Here is a 7,660-nt window from a genome sequence, read left to right on the forward strand (position 1 = left end):
CCTTTTACTGCCTTTCCCAAGTCGATCATTTTTTTGCCACAGTAATTTTTTAAAAGAGTATTGGTAACAGAATTAATAATAATTTTTACATTAGTTTTACTACTATGAATATGACATTTTGGAAAGCTGTCTAGAAAATTATTGTTCTTAAGATATTCCAATGTGGTCATTGCTAAAAACTTTTTTTTATTATGAATCGCTAGGAAGTCTTCTTCAGAGTTTTGTAAAATTTGATTAAAAATAATATATTCATATAAAACGATGTTACTTATACAGGGTGAGTTTTTTAAAGTGTTACAATGCGATATGTCAAAAACGGCTGCACATTTTTTTTTGACATTTTGGTGACATTTCAAGTATACCGGGGGGCACTTTTTGTGATATTTTTGACATTTGTCCCTTCACCCCCCTAAGAGGGGGGGAGGGACACTTCCTTATTTTAAATGGAATGACGTGTTTTTTATTCTTAAATACGAATCTAAAATATGAAGTCTGTTTACAAAAAAATTTTTAAATTGCTCTGCTGGTTACGGAATTATGATCAATTATGATAAAATTGACACACAAGGGTAAAATGTTTTGGTTTGTCTTCAAACTTTATATATTTCCTTTTTTTGGGTATTAAGATTTATTTTTACTTGGTGGTGATTATTATAAATTATTATTATAATGGGGATTTTGGCTGCCATATTCAATGTCCTTTATTATTGTTTTTTTTTAATTAATACATATTATGATATATTATTATAATAATATACTTATGAAAACCCCCATCTCTTTTTTTAGTACCAACTTCTTTTGATAAAAAGTAATTATGTAGTCAGAAAAGTGGAAGTATATTTTTTAAAATAAACTTTTACATTAAAAATCATTTTGCTGTCTATATCTTATGCGTGTAAAAGACACAAGTTTTACTTTTTACATCCTGAATGTAATATTTATTAATTTGTTTGCCTCATATTTAGTTATTGTGCATATTAGGAGAGATTAGATGAAAATTAACTAAAATAAATGCTTATACTAAAAACTAAAAATCTTATACAAAACACTACATTTACAAGTATACTGGATCCTAAAACTACAGTGAGGATACTAAATACTTTTATTAATTTAGGTTGGTTTATTAATTAAGGTTGAGACAGAAATGTTTGTCCCTTGCCGATAAGGTGTTCTTAATCCTCTCTATGGTCAGAACCTCATTGTTTTTGTATGTAGAATACACAGCTTTCCTTAGCAATTTGGCAATATCCATGTCAAGTTCCTTTGATTGTCCTGCATCTTTCCTTTTTATTCTGTCTTTAATCCCTTTTTTTACAGGCATATTGTACTATAGAGAACCCCTGTTAAAACCGTTTTTTGCAAAGCACTACAATCATTTGTGAACTGAGGATCATTCCTTAGATTGTTATTGACAATTAGATAAATTTGTTTGGCGTCTGTATTTAAACAATTACGTTTTAAAACTGCTTGATTTTCCCCTGTAGCTTCTACTTCCCTTGCTTCTTTTTGCTTCTTCAACACTAGAAAATGAACTATCAGAACTACGTAAATCTAAATCACTGTCACAAATAAAAAAACACTTCCTCACAGTAAAAACTGCAAAAAATTTAAACGAATACAGGCCAAATTCTAAATTCTCCACATTCATAAACGTGTAAAAAGCAAAACCCGCAAAACTCATCAAATAATAATACCCTCACATGACCCCCCCACCCAACTATTAAAGGTTTCCCTTCTTTAAATATCTCTTTAAAAACACGACGAAAGTAATACAAAAACAGCCCAAAAATTTATTTGGGCACGGCCCCGTAATCTTCAAAATCAGTGGGATAGAGAGAGATACAAAATCACTTGCACAGCCTGAAGTAGGAATCGCCAGAACGCAGATGTTTTATCTTTGTTTAATAGACTGGCTAAAAAGAGGTGACAAGTCTGTGAGTGCAGGAAGTGTTTAAAATATTTTGTAAGATGCTTGGATTTTAGTCCGCGGTCAATTTTTTTATATTATTTTCTTGTGATATTTTCTTTCTAAAAATGGACATTTTCAAAAGAAAAATAAAAAATACTATAAAACATGGAGTTTTACATACATTTAAAATGATTTCATAGATAAACAATATTACATTTTGCCATTTAAACATGTATATCATGAGACAATAAATACGACATAGGCGCACGGACTAGTTACTGCAGCATCTGCGACAACAAGAGTCTACGTATAGCCCGGGAGCCAGTGACAGATTTTTGTCAACCATCGCAACCCTAGCCAAACTTTGTGGAGTGTTAGATTTAGTTGTCCTCTAAAGCAAAATGACCGTCAGCTGGTCCACTAGCGGTGGGTGGGCCAATGGGAGGGCCGAAAACACGTAAAAAAAATTTCAACTTTCAGTCATTTCAACCCTGCCGAAATTTTTGTAGATGGTAGTTTATATAATTATTTAAATAAAAAAAATCGTCAGCCGGCTGTATGTTGGTGGAAAGCCCGTCAGCTGACCATGAAAACATGTAAAAAAATTTTTTAATTTCAGTCATTTCAACCCTGCTGAAATTTATAGAGATGATTGTTTATATAATTATTTAAATAAAAAAATCGTCAGCCGATTGTATGTCGGTGGAAAAGGCGTCAGCTAGCGCTGTGAAAGGTGTAGCGCGTAAATCACATATGCCACCCACCCGCGTTGTTAAGTGTATCAGCTGACGGGCTTTCCACCGACATGCAGCCGGCTGACGATTTTTTTTATTTAAATAATTACATAAACTACCATCTATAAAAATTTCAGCAGGGTTAAAATGATTTACATTATTATTATAATATTATTTGACGTGCATTTTACATGATACGTACAAACCTGTTAGTGATACATATATTTCATGCATTGTAGCAGATATTTCTCATTATAAATTGTTATAAATTTTAATTAATTGAATTTTTTTTATGAAATTAATGAAATTTATATATAATTTACAGTTTAAAAAAAAAATTATTAAAAAATACATTTTGTAGTGAAAAAGGCAAGTTTTTGTCAAAATAAAGGCTATTCACTGTTCATCATCAATTTCATCTTCACTGTGACTGGTACAACTATCGTTATCTTGATCATCGCATTCAGACTTACTATCAGAGCTTGCCTGTGATATTAGGTCATCATCATCACTAATGTTATCTATAAAAAAAAATAATATGTAAGCATTTACGCACCGTATCAAACGAAATATAATAAAAGTATAGAGTAAATTAAAAAAATTTCACCTTCTTCAGGCTGCATAGTGATGTCATCGACAGAAACTGGTAACTGTCTTCCAGTAAACCAGATGTACCTAAAAGTATCATTGACTTGTGTCCATCCATATTCCGATGGATCATTTCCATTGGGCACTTTTAGGTGTGCATGTGCCCATGTTTCGGATATGTAACATGCTCTTGAAAATTGATTGACTAATTCAGCTTGGCACGGCGGTAGACTTGACCCATCAATATTTGTTTTCGGCAACTCAAAGACGTCATTTCTACTAATTTTGTAATTTTTATAGGATGTCTAGATTAATCCATTAACTAACAATTTTATAAAAAAATAATATTAAAAAAGCGCTAGTTTCTTAGATCTCATCTATCCAGAAAAGGCTTTCAACGCAGTTTTTACCGGCTAAATTCTAATATCGTTGAGTGATTGCTAATCGATATCGTTGATTGATAATCCATCGTAGTCATCCGTGAACGTCACCCCTTCTGTACTATTTTTGAAATTTTCTTGGCTGAATTGGATTACGCTCTTAAGGCCGCTGCACAATTCATAACCGGAAAAAATCTTGTTCAGATACCTATAGGTATATAGAATCAACGTAAACAACAGGCAATATAATAGTAATTTTTATGTTATTTAGGATTTTTTTTGGATCAACTTTCGTTTTCTTTTTGGTTTACTCAACAATCATTCCAACCTAAAATTATGACAACGTCAAAGTCAAAAAATAGATGCAAAAATAAATAATACTTACTTTGAATAAAAAATAAAAAATACTTTAAAAAATGCAAAAATAAAAAACACTTTTTTTCGATATTTTAAGTTGAAATGAATTCGAGTTCAAACATAATTTTGACTGTCCCACTTAATTTTCTTATTAGGATTTGTTACACACATTATAGTTTTGCACTGTATAGGGAATAAAAATAATATAATTTTTATTTAAATAATAAGGGCTTTTAAGGAAAAATGCGATATGCCTTAGTGCGAGAAAAAAAAGTACTTACCTATCTATTATTTTTTTTCCTAAAGGGGATGATATACGCTCATCAGTAGGAATTCCTATTAATGAAATATAGGTATAGGCCCCCAAAAGACGCTCCTAAAAACATTTTTTAAAAGACAAAATACTGTCCCAAAGAGTATGAAAGTAAATACCACACTCTCGAAACAGACTCTAGACTTTAAAAAAAATTGAAACCCCTTATAAGGTAGGCATGTAGTAATAAAACAAAACATATTTTATTACTACCAGATATATCCGTAAAATAACTCAATAACGTGTCACCAGTATAATTAAATCTATCAAAATCAAAACAACCATTCCGTTCGGCTTCAAAAACCTAATATATAAATACAATCAATACAGGGTAATAATATAAAGTGCAAGTAGATATTTAAATGAATCGACGGGGCCACGGGGCGATCAGGCGACGGGGCGAAACAGTGCGCTCCATCGGAAAAGTTGTTACGTAGACACTTGTTCTGCGACACATCAAATATTCTAATAAGCTCCCTAGTTTGACTCGAAGGCCGGCCTGCGCAGGTTTGCACACGAGCAAGTTCGAATTGGCCACACATTGTCACAGAATAAAAGAATTTCATTCAGTTTAGTTCTGTGAATCTGTGCTTCTGGTTCGGTTGTTTGTCTATGTATATTAACATTTTTTGACACCATGTCGGTAACTAGTGACGACTTGTGCCTAATGGCTGTTATAAGTATTATTTGCGTGAAAAAGAATAAAAAAAAGATCAAGTTCTAAAGAAGAAGACTATTCGTTCTAAATGGGTTAAGTCTTGGCTAGTGAAACGGTCAAATTATTCTCACATCAATTTACTTGAAGAATTAAAACTTAGCCCTGATGACTTCCGAAATTATTTGCGTATGGATGAAGATACCTATGTAGAACTACTAACTATGGTGACGCCTTTAATTAAAAAACAAGATTCTCGTATCAAGACTTTCTGCGACTTTAAGGTTTTTGGCCACTGGACGAAGCTTTGAAGATCTAAAATATACGGCGCTCATATCACCTCAAGTTTTGGGAAAAATTATCCCGGAAACGTGTAAAGCCATTTGTAGTGTAAGTCCTGCATATACAGTACACAAAGGTAATAAATAATTCTTGTAAAATAAAAATTGTTATATTACTTAATTACTTAATTTTGTTTTAGTTTCCAAATTCAGAAAAGGAATGGTTGGCAATTGCTGATGAGTTTTTTACTAAATGGAATTTTCCTTGCTGTCTAGGAGCTGTCGATGGCAAGCACGTTAAGATAAATTGCCCACCAAAAAGTGGTTCATTCTTTTATAATTATAAAGGATATTTCAGTATAGTGTTAATGGCAATTGTTAATGCTAATTATGAATTCATACTTGTTGATATTGGGACAAATGGGCGCGTGTCAGATGGAGGAGTTATTGAAAATACTAGGTTTTATGAAAAATTAAAAACTAATGCCTTAAAAATACCTTCACCCATTAAATCTTTTAATAATTCCGAAGAGCTACCTTTTGTGTTTATTGGCGACGAAGCTTTTGCTCTTCTACCTAATTTTATGAAGCCTTTTAACATTAAAGTTCTAGATAATGAGAAAAAAGTATTCAACTACCGTTTGTCTAGGGCACGAAATGTCGTTGAAAACGCTTTCGGAATATTAGCAAGCCGTTTTCGTATTTTCCACACAGAAATAAACCTACAACTACATAACATAGAAGCAGCTGTTCTTGCAACCGTCTCTTTGCATAATTTTTTACGAATAAAGCTAAAAGATCGATACGTGTGCCGAGATGTTAATAGCCTTGATGATACAATACAAAATGAAAAAGAAAGAGTAGATGCATTCGGAAATTTGCAACGTGGGCCTAATCGAAATGCATGTGAAGAAGCAAAATCAATTCGTGAAAAGTTTTGTTCATATTTTAACAAAGAAGGTCAAGTAACTTGGCAACAAAATCGTATATCCTAGAAAAGATTATTAGATGTTAACGTAGTTAACTTTGTGAACTATTTATATTTTATCAAAATACATAGCAACAAAATAAAGTACATAAGTTTACAAAGAATTAAACGTCTTTTCTTTTTAACATAACAAAACTAAGTACCTTGAACACAAACCATAACTTCTGTTTTCTTACATCCTAATTATTATAAGGAAATTGTGAGTAATAATCACGAACATTTTGACTTTGATTCATATTTTGAAGATTGGTTTATTCCTGTGAATCATGCGGCGAACTTTGCTGCTGCAGGTTATGTGTATAAAGTGGACCTGAGGGTAGCTGAGTATTGTATAAGGCAATAGATTGCCTATTTTGAGGTGAAATATTCAGACAAGATTCTCTTCTTAGTGTGCCTAATTGGGCTTCAAACAAAACCTCATTAATAAGTCTTTCGGCATAAATTTTCATTGTGGACTCAATCCTCCGCAGTTTTTCAGCAACGTTTTTTCCTATGATATCAAATTCATCCTCATTCCTTGAAGATTGCAGTCTTTCACCCACCATAGCTAGAATTTCATCACTTTTGTCCTCATTGCAACTTTTTTTATGTAGCTTTCGCTTATTTTTTGTAGACACACTAGAACTAGAGCTTGCTTCAGAAAATGATGGAGTCAGTGGGCTTAATAATTCATCTTGATTATTGTTGCCTCTGTCGCCATCACTATTATCATTCTCAATCTGAAACAAAAGAAAAAGGTATTATACATAAAGTGGGAAAAAATCTCTTAAGTATTTATTTTATTTATAATTTTTTTATTTTTGTGGCCTTACCTCATGTAAATAGTTTTCGGTGTCATCAGTTCCTAAACTAGGTCTTGGTATCTCTGAATCCTTCAAAAATAGAAGCAGCGAATAATACCAGAGACTTGGCTTATAAATGTCGTCGATCCACTTTTGGTCGAAGCTGAAACTTTTTTGAATTCCTTCCGAAAACAGCTTCTTAAAGAATTAATTTTTTTCACCACATCGTCTTTCTTAATTTCCGGACTTAACTGTTTCATATGATCCACGAAAACTGTATAAGCTTCCTCCTTCTTAAATTTATCTGAATATTCTTTCGATTTGACCCTCCATAAACAAGGGTAATTTCTGTACAAGTCAATAAACTCCGTCAAAATTTCCCTCTCCGTTTTTCTAGTTATTTTTTCTTCTTGGTCTTCCATCTTACGCTTTTATTCTACAAATATTAATTGACAATAAACAAAACTTGAATGAATATTGAATATAGGGAGCTAAAGATCTCTGAACTGGACTTTACATGTTATAGGTTCTTGATAAATATCATTAAGCCGCTTCCCTTTATATGGCGTTTTAACATTAACTATTTTCCACCAGGTTAAAATTATGTTAAGAAAAGTGGCAGGTCCTTTGAGTGCTTAATCTTTGCTCCAAAAGTTGAAAGTACTTGAATTAC

General features: G+C 32.2%; 1 pseudogene; it reads right to left on the reverse strand.

Annotated features, from left to right (window-relative positions):
• Positions 1-6,456: 6,456 nt before the first annotated feature.
• Positions 6,457-7,409, reverse strand: LOC126744201 (uncharacterized; annotated as a pseudogene).
• Between the last annotated feature and the right edge of the window lie 251 nt (positions 7,410-7,660).

The sequence above is a fragment of the Anthonomus grandis genome, chromosome 13, assembly GCF_022605725.1.
Source record: "Anthonomus grandis grandis chromosome 13, icAntGran1.3, whole genome shotgun sequence".
Taxonomy (NCBI): domain Eukaryota; kingdom Metazoa; phylum Arthropoda; class Insecta; order Coleoptera; family Curculionidae; genus Anthonomus; species Anthonomus grandis.